The sequence below is a fragment of the Arachis ipaensis genome, chromosome B5 (assembly GCF_059453495.1).
Source record: "Arachis ipaensis isolate K30076 ecotype BB chromosome B5, ASM5945349v1, whole genome shotgun sequence".
Lineage (NCBI taxonomy): Eukaryota > Viridiplantae > Streptophyta > Magnoliopsida > Fabales > Fabaceae > Arachis > Arachis ipaensis.
This window is the reverse complement of record NC_142440.1, coordinates 111,736,651-111,762,203: the sequence shown is the minus strand read 5'-3', so window position 1 is coordinate 111,762,203 and position 25,553 is coordinate 111,736,651. Positions and strand designations below refer to the sequence as shown.

The 25,553-nt window shown below is 36.9% G+C and overlaps 1 non-coding gene across 1 annotated transcript; it reads right to left on the bottom strand.

The window, feature by feature from the left end:
• Positions 1-21,873: 21,873 nt before the first annotated feature.
• LOC148565383 (small nucleolar RNA R71) lies at positions 21,874-21,981 on the bottom strand. The gene has a single exon (XR_015884857.1). It is a non-coding gene; the product is annotated as a small nucleolar RNA R71 (small nucleolar RNA).
• Between the last annotated feature and the right edge of the window lie 3,572 nt (positions 21,982-25,553).

Sequence of the window (25,553 nt, the reverse complement as noted above, 5' to 3'; positions counted from 1 at the left end):
CCGGGTTTGGAATCATGTAAGCTTGAGTAAAAGTTTGAGTAAAAGTTTGAGGCAAACTTTTACTCAAACTTTTCATATCAGCCACCCCATCGTTGCTGCTACCAACGTTTGAGCCAAAGTTTGGGGTCAAACTTTTGCTCAAACATTGGCTCCTCCTTGCACACTCATGGCGCCAACGTTTGCCAAAAAGTTTGAGCCAAACGTTGGCGCAAACTTTTGCTCTCCAGGGTGTGTTGTTCATGGCGCCAACGTTTGCCAAAAAGTTTGAGGCAAACGTTGGCGCAAACTTTTGCTCTCCAGGGTGTTGATTTGTGATGCCAACATTTGCCAAAAAGTTTGAGGCAAATGTTGGCTCAAGCTTTTCTCCCAAAAGTTTGCCAAAATGTTTGAGGCAAACTTTTGCTCAAGCTTTTTGCCCAAAAGTTTGTGCAAAAGTTTGAGGCAAACTTTTGGTCAAGATTTTTGCTCCCTGGTTCGTTTTCACTTATTCCAAAAGTTTGAGCTAAAGTTTGAGGCAAACTTTTGCTCAAACTTTTTGTCCTCTCTTCCTCCTAGCCATTCCTTCTTGCATCAACCTTTCTCCAAGCTTTCTTCACCTATCATTAATCAACCAAACACATCAAAGCTATGCTCAAAATCATGAGTTTGTCATTCTTTCATAATATGTGGCAATTATAGCATAAATCCTCATGAAATTGCATTAATTCATCTATGGTTGATTAAATCAAAGGAAGCATGAAAATCTACCCAATTGGCTTGCTTGTGGCTCAAGAAAGTGCATAAATCAATTGAAAACAAAAGAAAAAGGCTAGTGAAACTAGGCTAAGATGACTTGTCATCACAACACCAAACTTAAAGCTTGCTTGTCCCCAAGCAAGAAATGAATTATTGAGAAGAAAGAATGAAATGGAAGATGATGTTCATGCTAGCAGAGTATTATTGGTAGTTCATGGGGTTTTATGTGGATATGTAAACACTCACTTCTTATTGACTCTTAGGCCTAGAAAGTCTTCTTCAAGCATCAAGCAACACACTGCTATGACCTCTCATTATTCCTTTATCCTTGGCTATTATTTTGTTCATAAGCTTTATTTGAGTGTCATGTGTAACAAGTTCATTGATTTCTTTATACTTGACACATTATTCACTATAGACACTTGGCTCACATTCCTTCTTAAAACATTGATGCCCAACACCTCTTTGGGTTACTAAATGCCTTGTAGTTAGGTTGCCCTTGATAGTGGACTTTCAGCTGATGATCCCGGGTTAGTTAACCCAAGTCACCAAGTGTTGATGCACTCCAAAGAGCTTAATAATCCAAGCAGATCCTAGTACAAAGACACCACAGGCATATATTCTAAGGTTCAAGCTATTGGTGTCTAGCTTTGTTTCTTTTTGTTTTTCTTTTGTTCTGTTGCCATTTTTGGCTTTTTCTTTCCTCTCTTTTTCTTTTTTTTTTTGTTTTTCTTTTTAACCAAGGATTTTTTATTTGATTGAGATTCATAGACAGTAGGCCACTTTCTACTTAAGAGGAGACATTCTAGTTCTCTTATTCATTAAAAGTGAGCTATTATGCAATCACACATTCATACCACCACTTACTTTTATTGTACTTCTATCTAACAGAGAACTATCTTACTTCACATTCAAACATTTCTTTTATTGAATTAAAGATGCAGGGGACAAAGCATGCTTTTTGTTCAGTGAAAGTAAACACGCAAGCACACACATAGGCTAGCTTACTTATTTTAAGAGTGATTCTACTTGTACTAGATGAACACTTTAGCAAGACACAAGTCAAAGCATTTTTCAACAGTAAGAGTTAAGTGTAGATACCACCTATTGGTTTGCAGTTCCTTTGTTCTTCCTTCTGTTGTGCCCTTTTGAGTTATGATGCATAGTGTCTTCAAATTGTAGTGAGTTCCCTGCTTTCTCAAAAGTTGCTTGCTTCTCAAGCCCTTAGGTGACTGGTTAGTATGCATGAATTGAGTGTGGCTTTTGGGTTTGATTTGGTGTGGGAACACCAAACTTAATTTCTTGCCACTTCCTCTGATGCAACAGGTTGACTATATGTAAAATCTTGTTTCCTTACTAAAGGTTATGAAATTAAAACTAGAAATCAGTTAAGTAAGTGAATAACCTGTTTGATTGCTTAGAGCTAGTATTGTGCAGGAGGTGAGAATGTGCTTTTCAAATGAGGTTTTGGTGGAACACCAAACTTAGAATCCTTCATTCTCCCTTAAATTGTTTTGGTGTGCAACACCAAACTTAGCTCCTTGCAATGCATACCAATTATTCAACATTTTTATTGAAAAGGCTATGAAAAGAAAATTACCTCAGGTTGGGTTGCCTCCCAACAAGCGCTTCTTTATTGTCATTAGCTTGACATTGGAGATTTCTTTTATGGTGGTTGAAGATTGTAGTGCCTCAACTTGTTTCCCCTGACTGTGATCCTCCTCTTTGTTCTCTGGTGTTCAATTTCAGCATGTTCCAACGAGAGTATGTTGCTGACAGTGTAATAGTCATCAGTCTGTTGGCTTGCTCCCAGTTGTTGATATATCAATTGTACTTTGTCACCTTTGGAAAGCCCCTCTGTTGGAATCTTCCTGTTCTTCCAACCCCTTTTTGTTTTGTTTCTGCGTTTCATCCCTTTTTTTGTTGATCTTTCTTTTCTGGCTGTAGGCTTACCTTGGGGATCTCTCTCTTCAGTGGCTAATACTCCAATATCCCCTTGGACTTTTTCATCCTTCTGCATAATCTTCTGCCTTGGGATGTTGTTGTGAATTACCTTGTCAATTTCCATGTAGTCCCTCCTCTCATTACTAAACTGGGCTTCTGGTAATACCTTCAGAGTGACACTCTTATCATGCATCCGGAGAGTTAGTTCTCCTTGCTCTATGTCTATAATAGCTCTAGTAGTGGCCAAGAATGGCCTTCCCAGTATAATAGAGTCGCCATCATCCCCATCTGAATCTAGAACCACAAAATCTGCAGGGTATATGAAATTGTCCACCTTAACCAGAAGGTTTTCAATCATACCCCTGGGGTATACAGTTGACTTATCTACTAGCTCTAGAGATATCTATACCGGTTTAACTTCCTCTATACGTAGCTTTTTCACCAAGGAGGATGGTATTAAGTTAATACTTGCTCCTAGATCGCACATTGCTTTAGTGATGGTTAATTCCCCAATGGTGCAAGGTAGCAAGAAGCTCCCTGGGTCCTCAAGCTTCGGAGGAAGCCCTTTTTGAATCAAGGCCCTGCATTCCTCAGTAAGCAGTATGGTTTCTTTCTCATCCCAACTTCTTTTCTTATTGATAAGTTCCTTCAAAAACTTGGCATACAGAGGCATTTGTTCAAGTGCTTCAGCCAAAGGAATATTGATCTCCAGCTTCTTGAAAATCTCAAGGAACTTATGAAAATGTTGGTCCTTAGCCTCTTTGTTGAACTTCTGGGGATATGGTAGTGAGGGTGTGATACTCTTTCCTACTTGCTGCTGTCCCTGAATCACTTCTTTTGAACTGTGTGACTGGTTATCCTTCTCTTTGAGTTTCTCAGTGCTCTTGTTTAGCATCACAACTTGATCCTTGGCTTCATCTTTCTTTGTTTGCTCCTCATCTTCTATTGGCCTTTTGCTGCTCTCTGCTTGCTTCTTTGTAGTGTCATTGTTGCTCATCAATGTTCTTCCACTCCTTAATTGTATTGCCTTGCATTCTTCCTTAGGATTTGGGATTGTGTCACTCGGTAGTGAGCTTGAAGGTCTCTCAACAGAAATCTGTTTGGATATTTGCCCAAGTTGCCTCTCTAGGCTCTTCAAGGAGGCTTCATGGTTCTTGGTTGTCATTTCCTGGTGTTTCAACATTTTGTCTATCAAGGTCTCCAAGTTAGTGATTCTTTGAGATTCAGGTGATGTTTGTGGTGGGTTGTGAGATGTGGGTGGTGGATGGTAGGCATTTTGGTTGGTGGGTTGGTTATTAGATTGGTACTGGATGAGGTTGTTGTAGTTGTTTTGAGGTTTTCTGTAAGTGTTTTGGTTAGTTTGCTGCTGGTTGTGGTTTTGGTTGCTTCTTGGGTTGTTTTGGTTTGAGTTCCTCTGCCATGGTTGTTGGTTTTGGGTGTGGTTATCTCCCCATCTGAGGTTTGGGTGGTTCTTCCAGGATGGATTGTATGTATCACCATACACTTCATTTGGTCCTTGGTTGTGCATATACTGTACTTGCTCTTGTTGTTGTTCTTCTTGAGTTTCTTCATTTTGCCCTCATGTGGATGATGGTTGGCTTGTGTTAACTGCTGCGACTTGGAGGCTATCAATCCTCTTGGCCATTTGCTCAAATTGTTGTTGAATTTGCTGCTGCATCATCTTGTTTTGAGCCAAGATTGAGTCCACCCCTTCTAGCTCCATTACTCCTCTCCTTTGTGATGGTTGGCGATTTCTTTGATGAGCAAAGAAATATTGATTGTTGGCCACCATGTCAATAATATTTTGAGCTTCTTCTGCTGTTTTCATCAGTTGCAATGATCCTCCAGCTGAGTGGTCAAGTGATTCTTGAGCCTTTAGACTGAGTCCTTCATAGAAGTTCTGTAGCTTGTCCCACTCAGTGAACATTTCTGGTGGACATTTCCTCAGCAGAGCCTTGTATCTCTCCCATGCTTCATACAAATTTTCAGCATCCAACTGCGTGAATGTTTGCACCTCAGTCTTCAGCCTGATGACTCTTTGAGGTGGATAGAATTTGGCTAGAAATTTAGTCACCAAGTCATCCCAGCTAGTGATGCTTCCTTGAGGAAAAGCTTCAAGCCATTGTGCGGCCTTGTCCCTTAATGAGAACGGGAACAGCAGAAGCTTGTAAGCTTCAGGATTCACGCCATTGGACTTGACAGTGTTACAAATCCTTAAGAAGGTAGATAGATGTTGATTTGGATCTTCCAATGGTCCTCCCCCAAACGAGCAGTTGTTTTGGACCAATGTAATGAGTTGTGGCTTCAATTCAAAGTTATTTGCATTGACATTAGGGGTGAGAATGCTGCTTCCACAATGTCTAGCATTTGCAAAGGTATAGGAGGCCAATACTCTCCTCTGCTGTGGGTTATTGTTAACCCCTCCTCCTAGATTAGATGGATCTCCTTCCATCTCGTGATATTCTTCCTCAGATTCATCCTCTCCAACAATATTTTTCCCTCTTTCAGCTCTTCTCAACCTTCTAAGAGTTCTCTGGTCAGTTTCAGATAAAACAGGAATGGATCTCCCTGTACCTGACATACAAACAAAACAAAAGAAACACCACCAGTACTTCTTCAGTCTATTGCTAGAATGAAGTTTAGTTTAAGCAAAATTTCAAACAGTTAGCGTGTTAGTCAAAGATTAGAGAAACAGAAAATAAAAATGCTAGATCTAGATCACCACCTCACTTAATCATTGTCAATCTAATCAATCCCCGGCAACGGCGCCAAAAACTTGATGTGCGGAAAACGATCCGACACAAAACTCACCAGCAAGTGCACCGGGTCACATCAAGTAATAATAACTCACGGGAGTGAGGTCGATCCCACAGGGATTGAAGGATTGATCAATTTTAGTTTAGTGGTTGATTTAGTCAAGCGAATCAAGATTTGGTTGAGAGATTTGTGATTTGCAGAATTTAAATTGCATGGAAAGTAAAGGGAATGGGCAATTTGCATGAAATTAAAGAGAACTGAAATTCAAAGTGCTGAATCTTAAAGAGCAAGAAATTAAATGGCCGAAACTTAGAACGCAAGAAATGTAAATTGCAGAATCTTGAAGTGCAAGAAATGTAAATGGCTTGAATTGTAAAGGGAATTGGGAATTGGATTTGCAGAAATTAAACAAGGAAAAGTAAAATTCAACAAACAGAAGAGTAGAAGATAACTTGAATTGAATCAGATCTAAAACGGAATTGTAAATGGGCTTGAAAAGCATTAAACAGAGAATCGAAAATGGGAATCCAGATCTCAGGACTCAAGAGACTAGATAACCAAGTCTAGATCTCAATGCCTTCCTAGATCCAACAAGAGCAATTGCAAAGGAAATGTAAATTGTAGAGAAAGTAGAAGAAGAAGCAATTATCAGAAATTGAAATTCAATTGTGCAGTAAAATTAAACAAGATCCCAAGGTGAGATTGAAACAGAATTTCTTCAATTCTCCACCCAAGATCCGAAGCAAGAAAAGTAAAGAGTATTCAAGCAAGAACAAGGAAGAAGAGAGATCAATTCTCCTCCCCGAATTCTCTTGAATTAAAACAACAATGCTAAATGTAAAGTTGAGCTCTCTACTAAGTGCACTCAATCCAAACCGAAAAGAAAAGCTCCCGAAAAACTTAAATCCTATGCTATTTATACACTTTCTTCAAATGGTCTTCAAGCCTTCAATTGGGCCTTTGCTCTTGATGGAATTGGGTTGATAGAGGCCTTGGTTGATTGCTCTTGGAGTTTGGAGAAGAACCGAAGTGAACCGGGTTTGGAATCATGTAAGCTTGAGTAAAAGTTTGAGTAAAAGTTTGAGGCAAACTTTTACTCAAACTTTTCATATCAGCCACCCCATCCTTGCTGCTACCAACGTTTGAGCCAAAGTTTGGGGTCAAACTTTTGCTCAAACGTTGGCTCCCCCTTGCACACTCATGGCGCCAACGTTTGCCAAAAAGTTTGAGGCAAACGTTGGCGCAAACTTTTGCTCTCCAGGGTGTGTTGTTCATGGCGCCAACGTTTGCCAAAAAGTTTGAGGCAAACGTTGGCGCAAACTTTTGCTCTCCAGGGTGTTGATTTGTGATGCCAACGTTTGCCAAAAAGTTTGAGGCAAACGTTGGCTCAAGCTTTTCTCCCAAAAGTTTGCCAAAAAGTTTGAGGCAAAATTTTGCTCAAGCTTTTTGCCCAAAAGTTTGTGCAAAAGTTTGAGGCAAACTTTTGGTCAAGCTTTTTGCTCCCTGGTTCGTTTTCACTTATTCCAAAAGTTTGAGCTAAAGTTTGAGGCAAACTTTTGCTCAAACTTTTTGTCCTCTCTTCCTCCTAGCCATTCCTTCTTGCATCAACCTTTCTCCAAGCTTTCTTCACCTATCATTAATCAACCAAACACATCAAAGCTATGCTCAAAATCATGAGTTTGTCATTCTTTCATAATATGTGGCAATTATAGCATAAATCCTCATGAAATTGCATTAATTCATCTATGGTTGATTAAATCAAAGGAAGCATGAAAATCTACCCAATTGGCTTGCTTATGGCTCAAGAAAGTGCATAAATCAATTGAAAACAAAAGAAAAAGGCTAGTGAAACTAGGCTAAGATGACTTGTCATCAGGAGCAACCCGTCTACTTGCACATTTTAGCATGCACCGAGGATGGTGCAATCTTTAAGTGTGGGGAGGTCGATACTGACTTCCGTGGGTTAGTTATTTCCTTCTCAACACCAATGTCTTATTTTCTTTATTAGTTCATTGTTGCATTTACATGTTTGATTACATATTTTCTTGATTTTGTGCATATTTTATAACTACTTGGTTAAAGTAATGAGTTTCTTTTCAAGACTTTATAGTATTTCACTAATTTAAATTAAAATTTTTGTGTTAAAACTTGTTTGAAGATTGTAAATTGGAACATGGTTTAAAGCTAAGAACACACAACCCGTGAGATTTGAGCTTAATTACATGGTTACATTATTTAACCATAATATTTTATTCTTGTGTGTTTTCTTCTCTATGATTCCAATCTTTTCTTTGTTTCATTCTATATGTCCATTATTTAGTGTATTTACATGTTTGCATATGATTGAGGCCATTATTTGTCATTAACTCACTTATCCCAAATAGCCTACCCTTTTATGTCACCCTTGTTAGCCACCTTGAGCCTCTTAATCCCCTTTTGTTCTATATTTTGCTACATCACTAGCCTTAAGTAGAAAAATAAATTAAATATCCCCAAATTGAATCTTTGGTTAGCTTAAGATAGAGATTGTGTATCAACTAAGTGTGGGGAACCGTGGGAACTTGGATGACAAGATATTTGGAATTTGGGTACATACTCATGTGAACTTAGAAAAATTAAAAATCCATGTGCATTGACAATGTTATGTTTATTTTTATGCTAAAAAAAGAGAGAAAAAAATCCAAAAAAATTCAATAATTAAGTAAATAAATAAGGAGACAAAATTACCCCAATATTAAGTTTAATAAAAGATCAATGCATATGTGATAAAATTAAAGAAAAGTTGATACATGAGTATGTGAAATATACAAAAGTGGGAATTTTGGGTAGCCAGGCATGATTTTAGAGTTATAGTATGTGTGTATGTTAGGTGAAAGCTTAGGTTAATTAAAGATTCATATTTCATCTCACTTGGCCATACATATATCCTCACCCTTACCTTGGCCCCATTACAACCTTGAAAAAACCTCATGATGTTTGCATTGGTATACTAAATATTTGTTGATTGGTTAGATGAAGAACAAAGTTTAGAAAGCATGACTAGAGAAGAGTAGAGAGATTAACCCTAGACACTTGAGAGTTAGAGTGATATACACCATCAGTGAGGGTTCAATGCTTGATTCTATGTTCCCTGCTTTCATGAGCTGTCTTCTTACAAGTTTACTTGTCTTTTATTGTATGATTTGAATTAGTGGAATTTGATTTATATTTGTCTTGGAGAACTTGTTTTCTTTTAACCAAGTATATAGAAACATCTTAGCATATATAGTTGCATTCATATACATAGGTTGTATTTCATACATTTTACCATTCCTCTTCACTCCTTTATAGTTTCTCTTGAGCTTAGCATGAGGACATGCTAATGTTTAAGTGTGGGGAGGTTGATAAACCCCTATTTTATGATGTATTTTGTGGTCAATTGAGTGTTTTTATCAATCCTTCACCCACTTATTCATGTAAATTGCATGGTTTTACTATTCCTTCCTTATTTTATCATATATGTGAAAACATGTTTCCTATGCTTTAAAAATATTAAATTTAATTATCCTTTATTACCATTCGATACCGTGATTTGTGTGTTAAGTATTTTCAGGCTTCCTAGGGTAGGAATGGCTTAGAGGACGGAAAGAAAACATACAAAAATGGAAGGAAAGCACAAAAATGGAGTTTTGAAGAAAAGGCAGCGACGCGAACGCATAGACGATGCGGACGCGTGCCTAGTGCAAAATGGCAGCGACACGTACGTGTGGACGACACGGACACGTACTGTAACGACCCAACTTCCAATACGTCATGATCGTACCAAAAGTAAGGTGTTACTGACCTATTTTTCTTATTAACTATTTACTATTAAGCCTTTAGTTCGATATCGCGATTCAATTTTAGTAAAAATACCAGAGATTTTTGTATTTATTAATTAAAATCATACAGCAAACATCACCAAGTAATAATAATCACATAATTATTAATAATAGTAATATTATACAAAAGAATTTAAATAAAATTCAGGTACAACTCCTATCCCTCTGCATAAAATAAAACCTTAAGCAGTAAGGGCAAGGGAATTCTATGAAAGAAACTCAAGTCATAAACTTAACTCGTAAGTAAATTCTAGAATCGCCCGCAGCGTCAAACTGAATCTTCGTACCTGTGTCACTGAAAGGGTGGAAGATTTTCGGGTGAGAACAAACCACACGTTCTCAGTTGGGAATGGGAATGCCGTAAAAGTAATGATTAACATGCAAATAATTAACTTTGCTTAATAAACCATCTTTGTTAAATCCCTTGAAATACTTTTTAATCTTACTTTAGATAAATAATTGCTTTATTTAAATCTCTAAACCCAAAACAGATCTCAATCGTAAAACTTGTCATATTAAATATCTTTCAGCCACATAATTGAATCTCAGTCACAATTAATTCTCAGTCACAACAAACAGTTATTAATCAGTTCTATATATTCACATACTACTAGCACAAGTAAGAAACTCAATTCAACAGACAAACAAATCACAATAAAACAAACAACACAATCGCAGAGAAGTAATACAAGCAAACACAACCAAAAGCAAATGCACAACCAATATGATGCATGTCTGTCCTAAGCAGGCCATGAGCTCACGTGTCGGTTTACACCCTGCAGCCCGACATTACCTAGGAACAAGTCCTAGATATGGCTTCCCTTTGTGTCCTTAGTGCATATGTGTCGGTGGTAAGAATACCACTCCTTCGTGACTACCGGCAGTCGGCGCGAAGCCCGACCCCATTATATACGCACAAGGGGAAACAATGATCCTCCATTCGTGGGCGTCCCCAAGATCAATTCACAAACAAAACAGAGATCTTCAGTTCGTGGGTTATACCCGAGATCAATACACAATAACATAGTGATCTTCAGTTTGTGGGTTATACCCGAGATCAACATACAACAATTCATGGGTTATTCCCGTAATCAATGATTATCAGTCCGTGGGTTTTCCCCGCATATAAAACAAATAACAATCTATAGGTTTCCCCGAGATCAATGATCATTCAGTTCGTGGGTACTTCCCGATTTTAACCAATTATCAATTCGTGGGCTTTTCCCCGTAGTTAAACAACTAACAGTTCGTGGGGTTTTTCCGCCTTTTATCACTTTTCATTATCCTTTCTAAAACGCAACAATCCACATATCAATTCGTCATTCTCTTTTTCCCTTTGAGTTCTTAACATTTTTCTTTAAACCTTTCTTAACTTTCTCAGGCATTTATCCATAAAATTCTTAACCATCAAGCCGGTCATAATCTCTACTTTAGCAATCTTGACTCAAGCCAACTTTAAAACTATTTTTCAGTTTAGTCCTCTATCAAAAGACTCAAGAAAATCATTTATTTTAATTTCATTAAACACCTTTCAAAACATAACCTTTCATTAGAAGTAATCAAATAAAACTTAAATAATCATTTTTCAAATCCAAATCTTCTAAAATAACTTCTCAAATAAAACCTCAAATTTTATAAAATTTCGGCAGCACCTCCCCTAAAACTCGGACTTAGCCACCCTTACGGGCTCCCTCTTTCTCCACAAATCACCAGTCCTTTTCCCAACAATTTTCAAACAGATAATTCTCAATCAATCAGACATTCACAATTCATAATATTTAACAAATCAATCATACTCCACAATTTCTGCTAATCCATCAATCCAATCTCACCATTTCATATTTACTTTTCACTTATCATAAAATCCTTTCAAAATTAAACACAATCAATTCTCCATCCATTTATCAGCAACTTCCATAACAGATTCTCAATAATCATCTCATCATAATTCAGTTTAAGAACTAACATCCTTTCATCAATTAAAATCAGAATTTCACCCAGTCATCATTTTTTCTAAAAGTAAACCAGTCTAACTTTAAAAACTCAACTAATCTCCCAAACCAATCTTCAATCAGTCCAACCAAATCCACTACCATTACAATATATCAAATAACCAGCACATCATTCAATTCAACATAAATCCATCCAAGAACAGAATTTCAGTCAATTTGCAACCATCAGGCAAACCAGCCTATAACAACCAGCTCAACATAATCAAATAACAAGATTCTCAGTAATTCCAAACAATCAGAAAATCGGTAACAGTTACAACCTCAAATCAAAATCAATATCATCAATTAATCACTTACAACCATGAAACCGGCCACAATCACAGCCAAGTCAGAATCAATAAATCATGACACAGAAAATTAGTCTAACCATTATAAAATTATTTATATACTCTTAAAATTTACTATGTTATTTCAGAAAATCAGGTTCTCAAGACAGTTTAATCCTTTAAGTTCTAATCCTTCAATAACCATCAAAATGAATTTCAGCCAGTCACAAGTCAAATTCACAGCCATTCATATATATCAGATAACTAAAATCAACAGCAAGCACTTATTCTCAATTATTAGAATATAGCCACATCTCAACCAATTTAGCATAATCACCTAAAATCAGAATTTTCAACAATTACATCAAAATCAGAATCTCAACCAATTCATCGCAGAATCAATAATTCAGTCACATTTCACAACCGCATCTAATTTCAATTATAATTCAAAGTAACCACAACCCCATTTCAACCAATTCAGCAATATCGCATAAAATCAGAAAACCAATATCAGTCATAGCATTGACCAATTACAATTCAAACCCAATTCATCAATCATCAACATGTCAGTTTTTCTCAATAAGTAACTCAACATATTTTCAATTCAGTAAGTAACACAAGCGTAATCACCATCCACTACCATATTTAATTCAAATCATAACTCAGAAAAATTGCAATAGCTAACCATTCTCAAACACATTTCAAGTCATTCATGTAAATTAAGAAGTCCTTAACTATTATTAACCATTTGCACTTATCTAATTAACTTTTTAGGCATTCTAAATTAAAAACGTTAAATCCCCAACCTCAGTTAGTCGAAATTGCAGAGTCTAAACGCGACAACCAAGTATTTCGAAGCCACCTGCAGCAGTGGCAATTTTAGCATCTCCGATTGACGGCAGCAGCACTCTGTCAGGTTCTGACATCCGTTCTGTCCCCTTGGCAGGAAACACAGTGTTCTTGGGCAGCTTCAATAACAATTTCCAGCACTCATTTTATTTCCTGGGTAGCAACCATGGTGGTTTTGAGCAACTCCAGTGATGGTGGAAGGCCTCAGCAGTGGCCAAACAGCAAAGTTGGTTCCTACAGCAGTAGTGACAGTTGCAGTAGTACAAGGAATCCGCATTTGACGAACTCAAGGCAGAAACAACTCAAGGCAGTGGACGTTGAATATGATTAGAATGGCAACAGGGCAGTAACAACTCACCCCGTTAGTGGTTCTAATTGCAGCAACTCCAAATCGACGCTGGCGGCGGCTTCCTTCGATGGTGACCAGGAAACACGATAGTGACGGCTTGGTGAGAGGTGGCAGCGGTGGAGCATGACGACAGCGGCAATGGCTTTGTGGTGAGGTTATCCCTTCGCGCGCTCTCTCTCTGGTGGCGGCTGGGATGGTGGACTCTACCCACGACGACGGCGACACTCTCTTCCACAAATCTTGGCAGCAGCGGCGATGGAAGGGCAGCGTTGCTTCCTCTTCTCCCTCGCGAACTCCTCTCTCTCCCTCTCCTCTGTTCGCAGTTCAAGGCGGTGGCAGAAGCTTTATCAATGGCGACGCAGCAGCATGGTGACAGATCGGCGGCGCGACACGGAAGCTCCTGGTTCGCGTTCCTCTCTGCAGCCTCCACGGAGCAGCGATGTGAGCGACGGCGGCGGCACAAAAATGGCAGCGACGCATGGCTCGATGGCTGGGCACGGTAGCGGCAGCAGCTCCTCCATCTTCTGTTTCTCTCTTGTTTTGTGTGTGTGTATATTGAGGAATGAAGCTGAAGTTGAACGAAGGGGAAACGGCGCTGGGGTGTGGGGTTAGTGGGTTAGGGTTTCTCAATTTGGGAAATTAGGGTTTCTGAGTTTGATTTGGGAATTTAGGAATTAGGGATTTTATAAAGTAATATGGATAGATATGAATAGATATTTTGATAAAATTGAAGGGTAGAGTTATTTTAAAATCAAATATACTTTATTAAAAATATTTAGGAACATTATTTATCAACATATTGCTAAGTTCAATCAATTATTTCTAATATAAATTATAAAATGAACATATTAATCACATTTTTATAAAATATAGTTTTAAACTCAATATTAATTATTCAAATCAAATGGTATAATTTTTCATTATTTTTCTATCACCGGAACATTAATTTCAAATTGTAAAATAACTAATAATAAAAATTGTACAAAAATATTAATTGACTTAAACTTAAAGTATTTATAAATATGAATCTAATCATTTTTAATAAAATCATTTTCTAGGAGTTCAAATTAATAACATAATTCATTTAAAATAGAATTTATTTAAATTAAATTATACAATTCTTCTATTTTTTTTCAATTATCAAAATTATGATTTCAATTATACCAAATATCCAATAAAGATTATATAAAAATTCTAATTAATTTAAACTCTAATTATCTTGAAAATGTATTTAATTACTTTTAGTAAAATAATTTTTTTAAAATAAAGTTATCAACAAATATAATAAATCACAAATGACTAATTATTTAATTTTCAAAAACTAGGGTTGTTACATTCTACCCACCTTAGAAAAATTTTCGCCCTCGGAAATTGCTAGAATAAAATAAGTTCAAACTGAAATCAAAGAAAGCAGAATATATGGACAAAAGTATAGGCAATGTCAAGGATGAATATTCAAAGAGTTAAGTAAGCAATCAGATTCATAGGCAAGCAAAGATATACAAGAATGACAAGGTATGGTTGGGAAACAATCAAATCACATTCTAAGGAGGAAATTCAAACCAGAGAATTCCAATGAAAGCAACGAAGAAAAGAATGGCACGAGTTCATGTGGCACGAATATAGATTATACGTTGAATCGAAACTAACTTCCTAACTTCTAACGCTCCCAAACCCCGTGAATCGCATTACCTATTCTTCTATTTCGTCTATGATAACCCATTAGTATTCCCATATACATAAATCATTAGTATTAAGTTGGCCAGACCTAATACCATGAAGTATGAAATGGTAAACTAACAACGTTAATCATCAGACAGTCGTGCATATAAAACACAAACTCTTGTTATCAGAACAAGTCACAAAGCATGACAGACACTCAGAGTATGCAATGAAGCATAGTCAGTCCATTCCCAAGGCTCTAACAGGAACGAACTGCTCTGATACCATAATGTAACAACCCAACTTCCAATACGTCATGATCGTACCAAAAGTAAGGCGTTACTGACCTGTTTTCCTTATTAACTATTTACTATTAAGCCTTTAGTTCGATATCGCGATTCAATTTTAGTAAAAATACCAGAAATTTTTGTTTTTATTAATTAAAATCATACAGCAAACATCACCAAGTAATAATAATCACATAATTATTAATAATAGTAATATTATACAAAAGAATTTAAATAAAATTCAGGTACAACTCCTATCCCTCTGCATAAAATAAAACCTTAAGCAGTAAGGGCGAGGGAATTCTATGAAAGAAACTCAAGTCATAAACTTAACTCGTAAATAAATTCTAGAATCGCCCGCAGCTTCAAACTGAATCTTCGTAACTGTGTCACTGAAAGGGTGGAAGATTTTGGGGTGAGAACAAACCACACGTTCTCAGTAGGGAATGGGAATGCCGTAAAAGTAATGATTAACATGCAAATAATTAACTTTGCTTAATAAACCATCTTTGTTAAATCCCTTGAAATACTTTTTAATCTTACTTTAGATAAATAATCACTTTCTTTAAATCTCTAAACCTAAAACAGATCTCAATCGGAAAACTTGTCATATTAAATATCTTTCAGCCACATAATTGAATCTCAGTCACAATTGATTCTCAGTCACAACAAACAGTTATTAATCAGTTCTATATATTCACAGACTACTAGCACAAGTAAGAAACTCAATTCAACAGACAATCAAATCACAATAAAACAAACAACACAATCGTAGAGAAGTAATACAAGCAAACACAACCAAAAGCAAATGCACAACCAATATGATGCATGTCTGTCCTAAGCAGGCCATGAGCTCACGTGTTGGTTTACACCCTGCAGCCCGACATTACCTAGGAACAAGTCCCAGATATGGCTTCCCTTTGTGTCCTTAGTGCATATGTGTCGGTGGTAAGAATACCACTCCTTCGTGACTACCGGCAGTCGGCGCGAAGCCCGACCCCATTATATACGCACAAGGGGAAACAATGATCCTCCATACGTGGGCGTCCCCAAGATCAATTCACAAACAAAACAGAGATCTTCAGTTCGTGGGTTATACCCGAGATCAATACACAATAACATAGTGATCTTCAGTTTGTGGGTTATACCCGAGATCAACATACAACAATTCATGGGTTATTCCCGTAATCAATGATTATCAGTCCGTGGGTTTTCCCCGCATATAAAACAAATAACAATCTATAGGTTTCCCCGAGATCAATGATCATTCAGTTCGTGGGTACTTCCCGATTTTAACCAATTATCAATTCGTGGGCTTTTCCCCGTAGTTAAACAACTAACAGTTCGTGGGGTTTTTCCGCCTTTTATCACTTTTCATTATCCTTTCTAAAACGCAACAATCCACATATCAATTCGTCATTCTCTTTTTCCCTTTGAGTTCTTAACATTTTTCTTTAAACCTTTCTTAACTTTCTCAGGCATTTATCCATAAAAATCTTAACCATCAAGCCGGTCATAATCTCTACTTTAGCAATCTTGACTCAAGCCAACTTTAAAACTATTTTTCAGTTTAGTCCTCTATCAAAAGACTCAAGAAAATCATTTATTTTAATTTCATTAAACACCTTTCAAAACATAACCTTTCATTAGAAGTAATCAAATAAAACTTAAATAATCATTTTTCAAATCCAAATCTTCTAAAATAACTTCTCAAATAAAACCTCAAATTTTATAAAATTTCGGCAGCACCTCCCCTAAAACTCGGACTTAGCCACCCTTACGGGTTCCCTCTTTCTCCACAAATCACCAGTCCTTTTCCCAACAATTTTCAAACAGATAATTCTCAATCAATCAGACATTCACAATTCATAATATTTAACAAATCAATCATACTCCACAATTTCTGCTAATCCATCAATCCAATCTCACCATTTCATATTTACTTTTCACTTATCATAAAATCCTTTCAAAATTAAACACAATCAATTCTCCATCCATTTATCAGCAACTTCCATAACAGATTCTCAATAATCATCTCATCATAATTCAGTTTAAGAACTAACATCCTTTCATCAATTAAAATCAGAATTTCACCCAGTCATCATTTTTTCTAAAAGTAAACCAGTCTAACTTTAAAAACTCAACTAATCTCCCAAACCAATCTTCAATCAGTCCAACCAAATCCACTACCATTACAATATATCAAATAACCAGCACATCATTCAATTCAACATAAATCCATCCAAGAACAGAATTTTAGTCAATTTGCAACCATCAGGCAAACTAGCCTATAACAACCAGCTCAACATAATCAAATAACAAGATTCTCAGTAATTCCAAACAATCAGAAAATCGGTAACAGTTACAGCCTCAAATCAAAATCAATATCATCAATTAATCACTTACAACCATGAAACCGGCCACAATCACAGCCAAGTCAGAATCAATAAATCATGACACAGAAAATTAGTCTAACCATTATAAAATTATTTATATACTCTTAAAATTTACTATGTTATTTCAGAAAATCAGGTTCTCAAGACAGTTTAATCCTTTAAGTTCTAATCCTTCAATAACCATCAAAATGAATTTCAGCCAGTCACAAGTCAAATTCACAGCCATTCATATATATATCAGATAACTAAAATCAACAGCAAGCACTTATTCTCAATAATTAGAATATAGCCACATCTCAACCAATTTAGCATAATCACCTAAAATCAGAATTTTCAACAATTACATCAAAATCAGAATCTCAACCAATTCATCGCAGAATCAATAATTCAGTCACATTTCACAACCGCATTGATGAGCGGATAATTTATACGCTTTTTGGCATTGTTTTTAGTATATTTTTAGTAGGATCTAGTTACTTTTAGGGATATTTTTAATAGATTTTGTGTTAAATTCACATTTCTGGACTTTACTATGAGTTTGTGTGTTTTTCTGTGATTTCAGGTATTTTCTGGCTGAAATTGAGGGACTTGAGCAGAAATCAGATTTAGAGGTTGAAAAAGGACTGCTGATGCTGTTGGATTCTGACCTCCCTGCACTCAAATTGGATTTTCTGGAGCTACAGAACTTGAAATGGCGCGCTTTTAATTGCGTTGGAAAGTAGACATCCAGGGCATTCTATCAATATATAATAGTCCATACTTTGGCCAAGAATTGATGACGTAAACTGGCGTTCAACGCCAGCCTTCTACCCAAATCTGGCGTCCAGCGCCAAAAAAGGAGCCAAAACCAGAGTTGAACGCCCAAACTGGCACAAAAGCTGGCGTTCAACTCCACAAATAACCTCTGCACGTGGAACACTTAAGCTCAGCCCAAACACACACCAAGTGGGCCCCGGAAGTGGATTTATACATCAATTACTTACTCATGTAAACCCTAGTAGCTAGTTTATTATAAATAGGACCTCTTACTATTGTATTTGACATCTTGGGACGTCTGGTTCTTAGATCAGAGGGGCTGGCCATCTCGGCCATGCCTGGACCTTCACTTATGTATTTTCATACGGTAGAGTTTCTACACTCCATAGATTAAGGTGTGGAGCTCTGCTGTTCCTCAAAGATTAATGCAAAGTACTACTGTTTTCTATTCAATTCTTCTTATTTCGCTTCTAAGATATCCATTCGCACCCAAGAATGTGATGAAGGTGATGATTATGTGTGACGCTCATCATCCTTCTCCCTTATGAACGCGTGCCTGACAAACACTTCTGTTCTACATGAATTAAGCTAGAATGAGTATCTCTTAGATCTCCTAACCAGAATCTTCGTGGCGTAAGCTAGAATGATGGCGGCATTCAAGAGAATCCGGAAAGTCTAAACCTTGTCTGTGGTATTCCGAGTAGGATTCAATGATTGAATGACTGTGACGAGCTCCTAACTCGCGATTGCAGGGCGTTAGTGACAGACGCAAAAGGATAGTAAATCCTATTCCAGCATGATCGAGAACCGGCAGATGAATAGCCGTGCCGTGACAGGGTGCGTGAGCATATTATTCACTAAGAGGATAAGATGAAGCCATTGGCAAGGGTGATGCCTCCAGACGATTAGCCGTGCCGTGACAGGGCATTGGATCATTTTCCCGAGAGATGACCGAAAGTAGCCATTGACAGTGGTGATGTATCACATAAAGCCAGCCATGGAAAGGAGTAAGACTGATTGGATGAAGATAGCAGGAAAGCAGAGGTTCAGAGGAACGAAAAGCATCTCCATTCGCATATCTGAAATTCCTACCAATGATTTACATAAGTATCTCTATCCCTATTTTATTAATTAATATTCGAAAACCACATAACTGTTTTATATCTGCCTGACTGAGATTTACAAGGTGACCATAGCTTGCTTCAAGCCAACAATCTCTGTGGGATCGACCCTTACTCGCGTAAGGTTTATTACTTGGACGACCCAGTACACTTGCTGGTTAGTTGAACGGAGTTGTGTCCACACATAGTAAAGAGCCATAATAATGATTCCATACAATAACAAAGAGTACTACATTAATGTGATCACAATTTCGTCCACCAAGTTTTTGGCGCCGTTGCCGGGGATTGTTCGAGTTTGGACAACTGACGGTTCATCTTGTTGCTCAGATTAGGTAATTTTCTTTTTGTCTTGTTTTCAAAAAAATTTTTCAAAAATCTTTCAAAAATTCTTCCTTTGTTTTCGAAAAAAAAAAATTTTAAAAATAAAAATATTTTCAAAAATATATTTTCCTTTCAGAATTTTTAAGAATGAATTCTAGTGTTTCATGAAGCATGTTGAAGCCTGGCTGGCTGTAAAGCCATGTCTCAATCCTTATACTCAAGAGAAGAGCTTCTTTATCTTTCTTAGCCAATTGGCTATTGAATGTAAGGAATGTCAGGCGTGTCATGTCTGAGTTACATACTAAAGCTTGGCTGGCTATTAAGCCATGCCTGACCCTTTGATTGGAGCTTTAAGACTAACATGGCAAGATTCCTGGAATTCATATAAAAAATTTTGGAATCCTTATTTTCTTTTTCAAAAGAATTTTTCGAAAAATATAAAATAAAAATCCAAAAAATTTAGAAAATCATAAAAATCAAAAATATTTTTGTGTTTCTTGTTTGAGTCTTGAGTCATATCATAAGTTTGGTGTCACTTGCATATGCATCTTGCATTTTTCGAAAATTCTCATGCATTCATGGTGTTCTTCATGATCTTCAAGTTGTTCTTGGTAAGTCTTCTTGTTTGATCTTGATGATTTTTTGTTTTGTGTCTTTTCATGTTTTTCATATGCATTCTTGAATTCTTAGTGTCTAAGCATTAAAGAATTCTAAGTTTGGTGTCTTGCATGTTTTCTTTGCATTAAAAATTTTTCAAAATTGTGTCTATGATGTTCATCTTGACATTCATAGTGTTCTTAGTGTTCATCTTGACATTCATAGCATTCTTGCATGCTTTCATTGTTTTGATCTAAAAATTTCATGCATTACATCTTTTTTGTGTTTTTCTCTCTCATCTTAAAAAAATTCAAAAATCAAAAAAATCAAAAAAATATCTTTCCCTTTTTCTCTCATCAAATTCGAAAATTGAGTTGACTTTTTCAAAAATTTTTAAAATCAAGTTGTTTCTTATGAGTCAAATCAAATTTTCAAATTTGAAAATCTTATCTTTTTCAAAATCTTTTTCAAAAATCAAATCTTTTTCAAAATTCTTAGTTATTTTCGAAAATTCCAAAAATATTTTTCAAAAATCTTTTTCTCATTTTAAATCATAATTTTTGAAAATAACTTAAACAATTAATGTTTTGGTTCAAAAATTTGAAGTTTGTTACTTGCTTGTTAAGAAAGATTCAAACTTTAAGTTCTAGAATCATATCTTGTGATTTCTTATGAATCAAGTCATTAATTGTGATTTTAAAAATCAAATCTTTTTCAAAACTAATTTCAATCATATCTTTTCAAAAATATCTTCTTATCTTATCTTTTTCAAAAATATCTTTCCAAAATATCTTTTCTAACTTCCCAACTTCTTATCTTTTCAAAAATTTGTTTCAACTAACTAACTAACTTTTTGTTTGTTTCTTAACTTTTTCAAAACCTCCTAACTAACTCTCTCTCTCACTTTCGAAAATATCTTCCTTCTTTTTCAAAAAAATTATCTTTTCAAAATATCTTTTCTAACTTCCTGACTTCCTATCTTTTCAAAATTTGTTTCAACTAACTAACTAACTTTTTGTTTGTTTCTTAACTTTTTCAAAACCACCTAACTAACACTCTCTCCCTCATTTTCGAAAATATCTCTCCCCTTTTTCAAGATTTCTTTTTAATTTATTAATTATTTTAATATAAAAAAATAAAAAAAAAATTTCGAAAAAAACACTAACAATTTTCAAAAAAACAATTTTCAAAAATCACTAACTCTTTTTCAAAATAATTTTCGAAAATTATTCCTCCCCCATCTCATTCTATTTATTCATTCATGTCCTAACATCTCATCTCACATTCCAATCCTCACAGTTGTGTTTCTTCCTTTACATCACATCCTTTATCTCCCCCTCTTCTTCTACTTACAAAGGGATCCCTATACTGTGGTATAAAGGATCTCTATTATTATTATCATTTTTCTGGCCATTCTTCCTTGTCATATGAGCAGGAGCAAGGATAAGAACATTCTTGTGGAAGCAGATCCAGAACCTGAAAGGACTCTGAAGAGAAAATTAAGAGAAGCTAAAATACAACAATCCAGAGATAACCTTTCAGAAATTTTCGAACAGGCAGAGGAGATGGCAGCCGAAAATAATAATAATGAAAGGAGGATGCTTGGTGACTTTACTGCACCTAATTCCAATTTACATGGAAGAAGCATCTCCATTCCTGCCATTGGAGCAAACAACTTTGAGCTGAAACCTCAATTAGTTTCTCTGATGCAGCAGAACTGCAAGTTTCATGGACTTCCATCTGAAGATCCTTTTCAGTTCTTAACTGAATTCTTGCAGATATGTGATACTGTAAAGACTAATGGAATAGATCCTGAAGTCTACAGGCTCATGCTTTTCCCTTTTGCTGTAAGAGACAGAGCTAGATTATGGTTGGATTCTCAACCCAAAGATAGCCTGAACTCTTGGGATAAGCTGGTCACGGCTTTCTTAGCCAAGTACTTTCCTCCTCAAAAGCTGAGCAAGCTTAGAGCGGATGTTCAAACCTTCAGACAGAAAGAAGGTGAATCCCTCTATGAAGCTTGGGAAAGATACAAACAGTTGACCAAAAAGTGTCCTTCTGACATGCTTTCAGAATGGACCATCCTGGATATATTCTATGATGGTTTATCTGAGCTATCAAAGATGTCACTGGACACTTCTGCAGGTGGATCCATTCACCTAAAGAAAACGCCTGCAGAAGCTCAAGAACTCATTGACATGGTTGCTAATAACCAGTTCATGTACACTTCTGAAAGGAATCCTGTGAATAATGGGACGCCTATGAAGAAGGGAGTTCTTGAGGTTGATACTCTGAATGCCATATTGGCTCAGAATAAAATATTGACTCAGCAAGTCAATATGATCTCTCAGAGTTTGCATGGAATGCAAGCTGCATCCAACAGTACTCAAGAGGCATCTTCTGAAGAAGAAGCCTATGATCCTGAGAACCCTGCAATAGCAGAGGTAAATTATTTAGGTGAACCTTATGGAAACACCTATAACTCAACATGGAGAAATCATCTAAATTTCTCATGGAAGGATCAAAAGCCCCAACAAGGCTTTAATAATGGTGGAAGAAACAGGTTTAGCAATAGCAAACCTTTTCCATCATCAACTCAGCAACAGACAGAGAACTCTGAACAAAATGCTTCTAATTTAGCAAATCTAATCTCTGATCTATCTAAGGCCACTGTAAGTTTCATGAATGAAACAAGGTCTTCCATTAGAAATCTGGAAGCACAAGTGGGCCAGCTGAGTAAAAGGATCACTGAAATCCCTCCTAGTACTCTCCCAAGCAATACAGAAGAGAACCCAAAAGGAGAGTGCAAGGCCATTGACATAAGCACCATGGCCGAACCTGAGAGGAGAGGAGAGGACGTGAATCCCAAGGAGGAAGACCTCCTGGGACGTCCAGTGACCAATAAGGAGCTTCCCTCTGAGGAACTAAAGGACTCTGAGGCTCATCTAGAGACCATAGAGATTCCATTGAACCTCCTTATGCCCTTCATGAGCTTTGATGAGTATTCCTCTTCTGAAGAGAATGAGGATGTCACTGAAGAGCAAACTGCCAAGTTTCTTGGTGCAATCATGAAGCTGAATGCCAAATTATTTGGCATTGATAATTGGGAAGTTGAACCTCCCTTGTTCATCAATGAACTAAGTGATCTGGATCAACTGACATTACCTCAGAAGAGACAGGATCCTGGAAAGTTCATACTACCCTGCACCATAGGCACCATGGTCTTTAAGGCTCTGTGTGACCTTGGTTCAAGAATAAACCTCATGCCCCTCTCTGTAATAGAGAAACTGGGAATCTATGGGGTGCAAGCTGCTAAAATCTCACTAGAGATGGCAGACAGCTCAAGAAGACAGGCTTATGGACAAGTAGGAGATGTATTAGTAAAGGTTGAAGGCCTTTACATACCTACTGATTTCATAGTCCTGGATACTGGAAAGGAAGAGGATGAATCCATCATCCTAGGAAGACCTTTCCTGGCCACAGCAAGAGCTGTGATTGATGTTGACAGAGGTGAAATAGTCCTTCAATGGAATGAGAACTCCCTTGTATTCAAAACTCAAGGATCTCCCTCTGCAACCATGGAGAGGAAGCAGAAAAAGCTTCTCTCAAAGCAGAGTCAACCAAAGCCCCCACAGTCAAACTCTAAGTTTGGTGTTGGGAGGCCACAACCAAACTCTAAGTTTGGTGTTGAACTCCCATATCCAAACTCTAAGTTTGGTGTTGGAGAGTCTCAACAAAGCTCTGCACATCCGTGAGGCTCCATGAGAGCCCACTGTCAAGCTATTGACATTAAAGAAGCGCTTGTTGGGAGGCAACCCAATGTTTCTCTAATTTTTATTGTTTTTCATGTTTTCTTAGGTTCATGATCATGTGGAGTCACAAAATAAACAAAAAAAATAAAAAACGGAATCAAAAACAGCAGAAGAAAAATCACACCCTGGAGGAGCATCTGTCTGGCGTTCAAACGCCAGAACAGAGCATAGTTTTGGCGCTGAACGCCCAGAATGGGAGCATCCTGGCGCTGAACGCCCAGAACAAGCATGGTTCTCGCGTTCAACGCCAGAAATGGCAGCAAAGGGGCGTTGAACGCCCAAAATGGGCACCAACCTGGCGCTGAACGCCCAGAGTTGTGTGCAAGGGCATTTTGCATGCCTAAATTGGTGCAGGGATGTAAATGCCTTGACACCTCAGGATCTGTGGACCTCACAGGATCACCTCAGGATCTGTGAACCCCACAGGATCTCCACCTTACCTCCTCATAATCCTAGTTTTTTTTCCACATCTTCTTCTTCATCAATTCCTTCTTCTTTTGCTCGAGGGCGAGCAACATTCTAAGTTTGGTGTGGTAAAACAATTATGTAAAGGATCTATAGCTCAGTGGTAAAACATGTGGCTGCAAATCAAGAGATCCCTGAGATACCTCAGGAGATGCACCTCCCTCCACATAATTATTAGAAGCAACTGAGGATAGAAATCCCAAAAAAAAAAATCACTAGGAATCAAGCCGCAAAGGCAAGGAAGAGACATAGAAGAGCCCAAGAACATCATTAAAACGCCATCATCACTAAGGTGGATTCATTCCTTGCTCTTACTTTCTCTGTTTTTCGTTTTCTATGTTATGTGCTTATCTGTGTTTGTGTCTTCATTACATGATCATTAGTAGTTAGTAACTATGTCTTAAAGTTATGAATGTCCTATGAATCCATCACCTCTCTTAAATGAAAAATGTTTTAATTCAAAAGAACAAGAAGTACATGAGTTTTGAATTTATCCTTGAACTTAGCTTAATTATATTGATGTGGTGACAATGCTTCTTGTTTTCTGAATGTATGCTTGAACAGTGCATATGTCTTTTGAAGTTGTTGTTTAAGAATGTTAAATATGTTGGCTCTTAAAAGAATGAGGACTAGGAGACATGTTATTTGATAATCTGAAAAATCATAAAAATGATTCTTGAAGCAAGAAAAAGCAGCAAAGAACAAAGCTTGTAGAAAAAAAAAAAAAGAAGAAAAAAAAATAGAAAGAAAAAGAAAAAGCAAGCAGAAAAAGCCAATAACCCTTAAAACCAAAAGGCAAGGGAAATAAAAAGGATCCCAAGGCTTTGAGCATCAGTGGATAGGAGGGCCTAAAGGAATAAAATCCTGGTCTAAGCGGCTAAACCAAGCTGTCCCTAACCATGTGCTTGTGGCGTGTAGGTGTCAAGTGAAAACTTGAGACTGAGCGGTTAAAGTCAAGGTCCAAAGCAAAAAAGAGTGTGCTTAAGAACCCTGGACACCTCTAATTGGGGACTTTAGCAAAGCTGAGTCACAATCTGAAAAGGTTCACCCAATTATGTGTCTGTGGCATTTATGTATCCGGTGGTAATACTGGAAAACAAAGTGCTTAGGGCCACGGCCAAGACTCATAAAATAGCTGTGTTCAAGAATCATCATACTGAACTAGGAGAGTCAATAACACTATCTGAAATCTGAGTTCCTATAGATGCCAATCATTCTGAACCTCAATGGATAAAGTGAGATGCCAAAACTATTCAAGAGGCAAAAAGCTATAAGTCCCGCTCATATGATTGAAGCTCTGTTTCATTGATAGTTTGGAATTTATAATATATTCTATTCTTTTTATCCTATTTTGATTTTTAGTT